Source organism: Triturus cristatus, chromosome 6 (genome assembly GCF_964204655.1).
Source record: "Triturus cristatus chromosome 6, aTriCri1.1, whole genome shotgun sequence".
Taxonomy (NCBI): Eukaryota; Metazoa; Chordata; class Amphibia; order Caudata; family Salamandridae; genus Triturus; species Triturus cristatus.
In genome coordinates, this window is record NC_140589.1 from 286,419,169 (window position 1) to 286,431,898 (window position 12,730).

Consider the following 12,730-nt stretch of genomic DNA (forward strand, 5'->3'; position numbering starts at 1 on the left):
GAAGAAGCTATGCTCCTCATTTAGGTCAGTATCCTGTGTTGGAGAAACGTGTAGTTTCTCGTAAAAGAAAAAATGAGAATATCTGTAATGAAGATGTGGAGAAGAGGAAAAAAAAGAGGAGTGATGTAATTGCAAGCAAAAAGAAAAAGGAAAATGAAGAACAGGTTGTAGGATGTCATTTTGAAAATAGCTCTGGTGTCAACTGCTACGCAAATGTAGTGCTGAATGTTGCATTTTATCTGGAAAGTTTGCAAGAGCAGATAATAGTAAATCAGGGAAAAAGATTCTGTTCTGAGCTGAGTCTCCTTTTTCAAAAGCTGAGTAAAGATAAAACTCAAATAGAAAGTGCTACTGAAATTAGAAAACTTTTAGATATATGTTCAGGACGAACACAGTTTTCTCAAAATGAACAGCAAGATGCACACAAATTTTTGATGTATTTTCTTCAAGTACTGGAAGTAGAAGAAGTTGCAATTGATATTTTATTTGGTCTCTCTTATAAATGGGAACATAGTTGTGAAAACTGTTATAATATATGTGGCTCTAATGTTGATAATGAAAGGTTTATTTATTTGACATTGCCAGAGAGTAAAACAGTCACTTTTGCAAAATTAGTTAAAGATGCTAATCATAGCATAAATCTGACATGTTTTCAACATTAATTTTAAAGGAATACGGACAGTATGTAATTTTAATGATGCAACGATGTAGAGCTGATGGTTCAAAATTGGATACTTTAATAAAGAAGTTTACAGGACAGCAATTATCAATTTCAGGAAAAACTTTTGTAACTGTTGCAATAATTTTCCATGATGGACCTACTGTTACTTCTGGACATTACACAGTTTATCTTAAATGTGAAAAAGGCTGGACACTGTGTAATGATTCCCAATTGATTTTCAAACAACGTTTGCCTTTTGATTTAGCAAATTCCTATCTAATCTTCCTGAAACCTAAATTTTAGAGAGACTTGGCAAGATCTGGACAAAATAATGTTACCATTTTACTGGATTACCATTGGAATTTTCTAAAAAAAAGATTTTTTAAATTATCATTTGGCCTAATGGAAAGATAACCAATTGTAATGTGGACTTTTTTAATTTTTAATGAAACTTTCAAAAACCAATAATTTAGAGATAATCGGTAACATCTGCACAATTTAAATTTTGGAATGTTATTGGAGTGCCATTGGAAATTTTTTCAAAAAAGATTTTAAAAATTACTATTTGGCCATGCGGAAAAGTAACCAATTCTATTGTGGACTTAATAAATTATTAAAAAAAATTTCGTGAACCAAAATGTTACAGAGAATCGGTGAGATCTGGACAAATTAAACTTTAGAATTTTATTGGATTACCATTGGAAATTTAATCCCAAAAAAATTTTAAAATTACTATTTGGCCTAAAGGAAATGGAATCAGATGTATTGTGGAGTTATTTGAGATATAATATTGTGATTATACTTCTGAAACAAAAATATCAGACGGTATTTTAAAGAAATAAGTATTGTTTTTTGATGATATTTTTTTAGAATATTATGCATTTCTGTAATGTTAAGTTTAAGTGAGAAGAGATTCTGGGCTTTTTTAATACAATCTTTGAGATTGTTATTTTTTTTTTGCCCGCTGTTAAATGATGAATGCAATTGCTTTCACAATTTAAAGTGAAATGCAATATATTCTGAAAACAGCAAAAATAAGGCAAAAATATTTTTTGGTAAATATGTAAATACGTGTACTGTATTTTAAAATGTTTAAAAAATATTAATACTTTTTTCTTTTTTTTCAGATTGATATAGAACATTTTCGAAAACTAGAACCATTTTTAAAGCATTTTTTTTTAAAAAAAACAAATGAATAAATATTTTTTTGAGTGGGTATGGTAAGTCAATAATAATAATTGTAGTGTTTCAAAGTCCTTGTAATGTGATTATTGATTTTTAGTGTTTTTTAAAAAAAAAAAAAAAAATTACGCGCACCGTACGCGTACGGTAAAAAAAAAAAAAAACGTTTTTTAAAAAATATATAAAAAAAAGATGAAAGATAAGGTTGGCTCTTAAAAGAGCCGTTGTGTTCATGCAGGGAGAGAGGAAAGAAAGAATGGGAAAATTAGTCTCTGTGACAAGTGTGCTGATCTATTTTGAGGTTCACTAGGGAAACACTGGTCTCCCTATGACAAATTAGATCATGACAAGAGGCACATCGAATATCAACCCTCAGAAATCGAGGGTTAATTTCCAGAGGGCCAGCAAAAGGAGATGCTCCCCCCACAGATGAAGGGCTCACCTGACCTGCAGAAGAAGGAGTCAGCCCTGCAGATGATGGTCCAGGCTGAGCTGCTGTGGATGTGCTTGGTTGACTTTCTGAAGGGTTACCTCCAAAAAGTCGAGCATGTGTCCTTCTGTGTACATCCCTGAGGTGCCTCATCATGGTATGATTCCCAAAGGAATACTTCCTGTCAGGATTACCTCTTGAAAGTACACGCTGACACAGCTTGCAAGTCACTAAGGGTGCATTTACCTTTAGCTGGCCTTCAGGAAAAGTAAAATAATCCCATACATAAGAGGTCTTTTGTTTCCTCGCTCTCTGCCTCAAGGTAGTGCTGCTAGTGCTAGCCTCACTCTCAGAAGAGCTCTGCTGTTCTGCCATCGTATCACAAAGACAACCCAGCTCCTTCTCCTAAGGGATCACAAGCAGAAATGAGGGGAATGGGTGTGGTGTAGGAGAGTTCTAGAACTGAAAGTAGTTTCAACCAATCAAAAGTTGTGTTTCATGATCACATGACCTACCGTACGCTTACGGTACGCTTACGGCAAAAGTGCGCATGCGCGTAAAAAAGACACGCGCTTGCGTGCCTGCGCATAACAGTCACTACCCGACACTTCCGCGTAACGTGCGCGTGTAGCGTACACGCGTACGCGTCCCACGCGGAGTACGCGCGGCTACGCAAATTGCGTAACTATACGCAAACAGCGTAGATGAATTGCGGGCGTTGCGTAAACCGTACGCTTACCGTAAGCTTACGGTACGCGTACTAAAAAAAAAAGGAAAAAATGTACTGGAAAAAATTATAACATGTTTATTTTATGAAATATATTTAAAAAAACATATTAAAGAATTTTAAAAATTTAATCATAGTCTTTTTAAAAGGTTAGAACATTAAATTAAAAATATGTTTAAAAAAATAGAAGAAAAAAAAAAATTAGCATTTAAAAAACCTTGCAAATTCACTGAAAAAACCATGGGTTTCACACACGTTATAGTTAGGAATTAGCATTTAAAAAACCTTGCTAATTCAATGAAAAAACCATAGGTTTCACACACGTTATAGTTAGGAATTAGCATTTAAAAAACCTTAGAAATTCAATGAAAAAACCAAAGGTTTCACACACGTTATAGTTAGCTGGACATTTTACTCGTAAAAAACCATTGAAATTCCCCCGTTATAGTTAGTTAAGCTAACTATAACTCGCGCGCCCGCAATGCACTGCTGATGACGTCACATATTACATCACTCATGACATGGTCAGTGACATCACTCATGACATCACTGATGACATCTCAAATGACATCACTGATGACATCACTGATGACATCATCCTTGTGATAGAGTGGCAGACCTCCTCTCACCCTAATATAACCTTTGATACACACATTCATAAATAGAGACTAAACTTTTCAAAACAATGGACATACCAATACCAGTTACAACAACCTCTTCAGTAATTCTAAGATCCACATACACATCCACTCATTCACCAACAGTCCTATACAGTCACTCATACATGTACTCACTCATCATATGTACTCATACACCTATACATCCTGTTACACAATGCCACTCATCCGTAGAGTTACTCACACACATAGTCACTCATGCTAATAAAGAATCAAACATCCATTTACTTGCATATACAGTTATACACACACCACCACACTTACTTCTACGGAAACTTGCACATACTTAGTCTTTTAAACAATCACTTATAGAAACACATACTTATTCACACAGGAACTCTTTCAATCTCTCACTCTCACATATACTCACTTATATACACCAATAGTCACATATACTAGTTAAAAACATATGTAGTTACTCATAAAGACACTGTAGAGACAGTCATTCATTCACTAACACACCCATACACACACTCATCCACCCATGCAGTCCTGCACACATACTATCTTCAACACATACAAACAGTGAGTCACTCATTCATGCACCTATGCACTACGTAATACCCCCCATCGAACCATACAGACATCAGACACTTATACTGATACTCAAAAAACCAACTAATAACCTATATAGACACTCAAGTAGCTACTCACCAACCCATGCAGCCACTTATACACAAAGTGAGAGACTGATACAGATATTTACATATTTAAACATTACTCACTAAGCCATGTATTCACTAAGATACACTTAATCAGTCAGTTACACAATCAATTTTTCAAAAACAAATCATCCATTTAGACACCTATATACCCATTTATTCTTCCATCGACCTTGAGATATACATATATAAAACATATTTAATTTTCAGAAAAACACACATTCACGGGATGATGTCATCAGTGATGTCATCAGTGATGTCATTTGAGATGTCATCAGTGATGTCATGAGTGATGTCACTGACCATGTCATGAGTGATGTAATATGTGACGTCATCAGCAGTGCATTGCGGGCGCGCGAGTTATAGTTAGCTTAACTAACTATAACGGGGGAATTTCAATGGTATTTTACGAGTAAAATGTCCAGCTAACTATAACGTGTGTGAAACCTTTGTTTTTTTCATAGAATTTCTAAGGTTTTTTAAATGCTAATTCCTAACTATAATGTGTGTGAAACCTATGGTTTTTTCATTGAATATATATATAGATATATCTATATATTATCTACTGGCGGTCGCCAGTAGATAGTTATAGTTAGGACCGTGTTTCCATTGGAATTTCCAATGGAAACACGGTCCTAACTATAACTATCTACTGGCGACCGCCAGTAGATATATATATATATATATCTATATATATATATATATATATATAGATATATATATATATTATCTACTGGCGGTCGCCAGTAGATAGTTATAGTTAGGACCGTGTTTCCATTGGAAATCCGCAACATTCTATTTGGAATAACTTTGGCGCCGGTTGACGAATCCTCACGAAATTTTCAAAATAGGTGGGGCGCTCCGCTCCGCTCCTACCCTGAAAGTCTCGGGGGGATTCGTCAAGCGGGGGCTGAGAAAAAAGGGGGGTCCCAAAACGCATTTTCCCCATGCAATTTTCCATAGGGACCTTTAGTCCAAGGTACAGCCCGAACGGCTGAACAGAATTACTTGAAATTTGGCAAAGAGGTAGTCCTCAGCTCAGGCATGTGCCTTTTGCATATATGGAGTCAATCTGTTCAGTAGTTCCTGAGAAAATCAAAAGTAAAATCATATATATATCTGGGCGGAGCCTAACCACACATCTCATCCTGAGATCTGATTGGCTGTCAGCACTTCATCCAAGAAGTGTTGGCAGCCATCTTGGGACCAATATACATGATAGCACCTCATTAAAAAGCATTGCAGTTAATAGAAGGTTTTAAGACTTTAGTTACTTTATAAATCATTTGTTGATGGTACCATACTCATTTAAGGAATTGTGGTGTGTTCTAAGGTGATTATACCATGTGAAAAAGCCTTCTGCTGTGATATCATTAACCATGTTTTAGAGAAAACTATTTTCTCATGCTTTTCCCACAGAGGTTTGGAAGGTGATCTATAAGCTAAACTGAGAGCATATTTTCTGTAAATTCACATTATCTTTCTCAGTCATGTGAGAATGACGTCTGACATTCTCAGTAAAACATGTACATCCAACAAGGGCAGAGACTGTCAGTTGATTCCTTTGTGTTCTACTGCAGCTTCCCAGAGTGTTCTAAAGAACAACTAGAGCGCTAACAGTCTTACTTATGACAAAAGTATGGCACACCTGAAGCCACCTTGAATGGAATAAAGTGGTAACACTTAAAACATTTAATTTACAAAGGAACAAAATGAGGGGGTTCATTTTGCCATATAAATTATGATTAGTGCTGCAGAAAGAAAAATTAGGGCATATTTTGAGTGACTTCTCAAATCCTCTTCTATTTCATTAAAACATTCTGATATGCAGACTGAAACATGCACTTCTATTACTAGCAGCAGACTTCTGTGGTGAGCAGTAGCTTTACTACAGTGATCTAATGAGCAACTAGAGTGCTAACATTCAGAATTTATGGCAAATGTGTGACATATCTGAATACCTTCTTGATGGAATCAAAGTAAAAAACTGAAAGCATTTCCTACTGAGGAGACTGCAGTAAATGAGGAAATTAGGAAACTTCATAACAAATAAATCTCCTAAAATGGCCACCAGAGGCAAAAGAGTCCAAATATAGCCCAAATATCACCCAAATGTAGCCCAAATGTATCCCAATGACACTTATTTTTTTGTGTATTTCCAGTTTTATATAGTGCAGACTTGTCAGGTATTGGAGTGCTTGACATGAGCATTGGTTACATCACACAAGATCAAATTCATTTTGGTTGTAGACATGGGGAGATTAAGTGATTTGACCAGAATCACAGAATGCTGTGCTGAAGCAGAAACTCCAACCTGGTTCCCCAGTTGCAAAGTCTACAGCTCTGGAAGTAACACCACACCCTCTCCCCTTGGATGCAACATTTAATCAAGTGGTCAACTGGATAAAAAAACTAAGATTACAAATAATTTAAAAGTTCTTAGTCGCTATTTGAAAACTCAGAAAATATGTCCTCATTTTAGTTTTTTAGAGCACTAACCATAATTTTGATGCAAATAAGACCATCTCAGATATGTAATTTCTAAAGGAAATGCTCTAGGCATTACAGTTTTGATTACATCAAGATGACGTCAGGCAGTCCACACTTTTGAAATAAATATAGAATGTTAGCAATCTAGTTGTTCATTGGGATACTGTTGAGAGGCAGAGGCCAGGGGCACGGACTCTGAAAATTGAAGGCAGGTAGGAGAGTGCAGAGGCAACAATTTGACCACACTAGGCAGGCAGGAAGGGCAGTGGCAGCACAACAGACTATGGAGGGCAGTGGAAAGGGGGGCAGGGGCTACAAACCAACAATACAGGACTGGCAAGAGAGGCTGTGGCAATGTAGTAGACCATTGTGGGCAGAAGGAAGAGGCAGTGGTCATACAACCATACATGCCAACAGACCCGTTTCAGCCAGGAAACATTCAATGTTTTTAAGCTCAAATGGGCTTTACTTGATCTGGTTCCTATCTACAATCTTCTCTTTTTCAATGTAACTCAAAGGGGAAAATCAATACCCCAGTTTTAATTCAAAATCTCCCTCTTACCAAGTTCAAAATGTTCGCAAGTATGGTACATTGGATCATGGTAGGCAGGAGGAATTGGGGTAGGGACATGGACTCGGATAACAGAGGACAGGAGGGACATTGAGAGGTGCACCAAACTGACCCTACAGGGCAGGCATCAGGGTTTGCAGCAGCACAATACACCACACAGGGCATGCGGGACGGGAGTGCAGCACAACAATCCATAGAAAGCAATAAGGAGGGGACAGGACCATGCACATGGACAACAGACAACAGAGGGGAAAGAGGCAATGGTAGCTAGCTGACCATAATGGACAGACAGTAGAGAAAGCTGCAGCATAACAGACCATAAAGGGCAGGAGGGACGGATCAGGGGCATTACAATGGAACCGACAAGCCAGGAAGGAGGGAATAGGGGTCTGCACATGGAAACAGAGGGCTGGGGGCAAGGGGGCAGGGCAGGAGCAGCAAGATGACCATGGAGGTCAGGCAGGATGGGCACTAGAAACAAGACACACCATGGAGAGCAACAGTGAGACTGATGGCATACACACAGACCATGGAGGGAAGGTGGGAGGGGGTCAGGAGCAGCTAGCTGACCACACAGGGAAGGTGGGAGGGGCCATGGCAGCACAGAAGACCATGCATGGCAAGCGGGAGGGTTAGTGGCAGCACAATGGCTATGATGGGCAAGAAGGAGGGTGCAGGGGCATGCACAAAGGACCATGGAGGATAGTAAGGAGGGTCAGGATCTGGGCACAGACAAGAGAGTTCAGGGGAAGGGGCCTCACAACAGACCGCGCGGGGCAGGCAGGAGGAGCAGTTGCAGCACAACAGACCAGGGAGGGCAGAAGGGTGTGGCAGTGAAATGGACCATGAAGGACAGGAGGAAGGGGATAGGGGCATGGCATGTGGACAGGCAGGGTGGAGGTGGCAGGGACAGGTTACAGTCATCTGACAATGCTAGGCAGGTGGGAGGGGAGTGGCAGCTCAACAGAACACTCAGAGTAGATAGGAGTGGCAGGTCCATGGAACATGGTGGTCAAAAAGGATGGAGCAGGGGCATGCACAAAGACATCGGAGGGCAGGGGGAAGCAGAATTGGGGCAGCAAGCTAAGCACAGAGGCTAAGCAGGAGGTCAATGATTGCCCATAGAATTGGGCAATGGAGGGCAGGAGGAGTGGACTGGTACATCATGCTAAATGGAGGGCAGTGGCAGCACATCAGACCATGCATGACAGGAGGGAGGAGGCTAGTCCATGGATTCAGACAACAGAGGATAGGGAGGAGGTGGATGGGGCAGCAAGCTAACTGTTCATAGAAGGTGGGTATTAGGAACGTTATTGTTTTTAAAATGTGTGTCTGTGCGAACTACTTAAAATATGAACAAGTATGCAGCATAATCTTACTTTTATTCAGGCAGAAGAGAACGTTTGGGACTGTGACTCCGGGCTCACTTGGCAGAAACATCCCCTGACCTTCCACCCCCCATCGCAAAATGTAATGCCCGTGAAAAGGGTAGGTGGACGCAGTGTTATATAGAACATAGTCCTGAGAGCACGGTTGAAAATGAAAACTAGATATAGTATATGGTATAAACTATGCACCAAAAAGTGTGATATAAGATAAACCGGGGCGTGAAATATAATATGCAATACATTGTGCGCAATGACAGATTCATTGGAGAGCGCGAGATAGCACAGGCACTAGCGCTTGCTATGTGATATGCGCCTTGGAGTGTAATATGCACAGGGCAGTGTTGTGTAACCTAAGTAGTCTCTAAAGTTGTAATATAAAATATGTGCTGGGTAGTGTAACATTGCATATGCACTGTGACAAAGATATGGATCCCAGATTGTAATAAGTATTGCATCGCGCTGTGCTTTATAACATAGGCATCGAGGAAGGCACGTTAGATGGGGCAATATAACCCATGCAAAGGCAAGTGTGGCATGACATATTCACGGGGTGGTGTTACAGTGCACATGGGCTAGAGAGTGTCATAGCATAAGCACTAGATGGTGGAATACAACACAGAGGTGTGTGGCACTCGGCAGGAAATGGTGGGTGTAACACAGCATTGGGCTCAGCCAGGAGCACGCTGTGACTCTCAAGTGAGGTTTGTCTCCTTTCCAGAGAGTAAAATAAAAAGTATTACACATCCGGCATTGGATGTGTGTTTTATTAACCGTGAGGGGGTTTCTTGCATAGTTTGGTTGAATTTTTGTCGAATCCCCTTTGAATGGTTTGGTGTGCATGTGTATTAAATGTGCCCGTCAATAGCTACCCATGTTTGTATAAATAAACGACAAGGGTGTCTACTTGGAAAGTACCCACCAGCGGGGGCGCCGGGATTACGGACGGTAGGGTGTCAGACATGTCAGGGCTTCACTAGCGGTGTGAATACATTCTGAATACGTGGATTCATTGTATGTATAGTCGCCTTTTAATGAATATCACGCAAATCGTCATGGTGATAGGTACATACGGTTTGTCCAGCAACACAGCCCCCCTCCTAAAGAATAAAAAAATTAAAAAAAATAAAAAAGGCCATGACCCGGGGGTTGGGGTCCCCGGGGCCGATTAAGGCCTTGGGAGGGCCAAATTAATTTTTTTCAACAAAAAAAATTAGGGTGCAGGCCCTGGGGGATGGGGTCCCCAGGGCTAATAAATTAGAAAAAGAAAGGGGGCCACACAGCCCTCCTTCTTAAAAATAAATAAATAAAAGACTGGCATCGCGCCGGAGGCCATGCCCCCTCCTTGCAGCACTCTGCAAACGCGCCCCCTGGCCAGTTGTGAGTTGAGGAATTAATTCCCCTTCAATACTGAGGGTCCCTGAGGGCCAACTAGCGCAACAGGTATCTCCAGTATGCGCCAGGGAGCTGCGTTGCAGACAGGTGTTCTGAGGCCACGCCACTTTTTACACCTCCATGCAATGCAGCTCAGTGGCGCTTACTGGAGGTACCTAGTGGGCTAGTTTGACCCTAGGGACCCTTAGGATTCAAGGGGACTTAATCTCCCGACTCAGAACGGCCACAGGGCGCGTTTACACAGTGGTGAAGGGAGGGGACGGGGCCTGAGGTGACGTGTGCAAACACGCCCTGTGGCACGTTTTTAAGTTGGGGAAATAATTCCCTTTCAATCCTGAGGGACCCTGGGGTCCAACTAGCCCACCAGGTGCTTCCAGTAAGCACCACTGCTCTGCGTTGCAGAGAGGTGGTGCAGGCCGTGCCACTTTTTACACCTCTCTGCAACGCGGCTCTGTGGCGCTTACTGGAGGTACCTAGTGGTCTAGTTGGACCCTAGGGACCCTCGGGATTCAAGGGGACTTAATCTCCCAACTTAAAATGGCTACAGGGTGTGTTTACACAGTGGGGAAGGGAGGGGACGGGGCATGAGGTGACGTGTTCAAACACGCCCTGTGGTGCATTTTAAGAGGTAGTTTTAATCCCCTGCCCTATTATACACTAGGGGCTTACAGAAGAGGTCATGCTAATCACAGGAGGACCCCAACACATAGTGTGCCCTAGTGTATGTAGGTGTTTTCACTGTATTCTGAGTGTCTTTTAACATAGCACTGGCTCTAGGACTGCTTAGGCAGACTCAGTTACCACCAGCATCCGTCTGAAAAAGTTGAGGGTACAGGATGATTTTGCAACAAGGCTTCTTTCTGCTCTTCTGTTTGTTCTTTCTGCATGTTATATTTCTTCCTGCACTTTTCTTCGTCTTTGAGGACTTCTGTTGCTTCTTTCTGCATTTGTTTTTTTTCTTTCTGTGCGTTTTTCCTTCTTTCTTCACATGTCCTATCTCTGTAGGCATAGTTAGAATTTAGCATTTAAAAAACCTTTGAAATTCACTGAAAAAACCATAGGTTTCAGGCACGTTATAGCTAGGAATTAGCATTTAAAAAACCTTAGAAATTCACTGAAAAAACCATAGGTTTCAGGGGCGATATAGTTAGCTGGACTTTTCACTCGTACAAAACCATAGAAATTCCCTGACAAAGGCTAGGGGGTCAGGAACTCTCTACCCTGCCCCCTTTTCACGTTCGCCACCTTCCTTTTTCACTCTCGCACTGAAAACAAACAAAATGGCGGCCGACACTTCCTGATTTCGACCGATTCGAACGTTGACTAACATGTAACCACCAATCAGAATTACGCTCGCGCAAGTTAGGGTGCTCGCACGGTGCGCGCACGGTGCGCTCACCGTGCGCGGCTATAGATATGTATGTGTTTTTAAATGCAATATTCTCAGGAACTACTGAACAGATTGACTCCATATATGCAAAAGGCACATCCCTGACCTGAGGACTACCTCTCTGCCAAATTTCAAGTAATTCTGTTCAGACGTTCGGGCTGTACCTTCGACTAAAGGTCCTATGGGAAAATGCATGGGGAAAACGCGTTTTGGGACCCCCCTCTTTTCTCGGCCCCCGCTTGACAAATCCCCCCGAGACTTTCAGGGTAGGAGTTGAGCGGAGCGCCCCATTAGTTTTGAAAATTTCGCGAAGATTCGTGAACCGGCACCAGAGTTATTCAAAATAGAATTTTCAGATTTCCTATGGAAACACGGTCCTAACTATAACTATCTACTGGCGATCGCCAGTAGATAATATATATATATATATTCACTGAAAAAACCATAGGTTTCAGGGGCGATATAGTTAGCTGGACTTTTCACTCGTACAAAACCATAGAAATTCCCCCGTTATAGTTAGTTCAGCTAACTATAACTTGCGCGCCCGCAATGCACTGCTGATGACATCACATATTACATCACTCATGACATGGTCAGTGACATCACTCATGACATCACTGATGAAATATCAAATGACATCACTGATGACATCATCCAGTGAATGTGTGTTTTTCTGAAAATTAAATATGTTTTATATATGTATATCTCAAGGTCGATGGAAGAATAAATGGGTATATAAGTGTCTAAATGGATGATTTGTTTTTGAAAAATTGATTGTGTAACTGACTGATTAAGTGTATCATAGTGAATACATGGCTTAGTGAGTAATGTTTAAATATGTAAATATCTGTATCAGTCTCTCGCTTTGTGTATAAGTGGCTGCATGGGTTGGTGAGTAGCTACATGGGTGTCTATGTAGGTTATTAGTTGGTTTTTTGTGTATCAGTCTGAGTGTCTGCATGGTTCGGTGGGGGGTATTACGTAGTGCATAGGTGCATGAATGAGTGACTCACTCTTTGTATGTGTTGAAGACAGCATGTGTGCAGGACTGTATCGGTGGATGAGTGTGTGTATGGGTGTGTTAGTGAGTGAATAACTGTGTCAATAGTGTCTTTATGAGTAACTACATATGTTTTAAACTAGTATATGTGACTATTGGT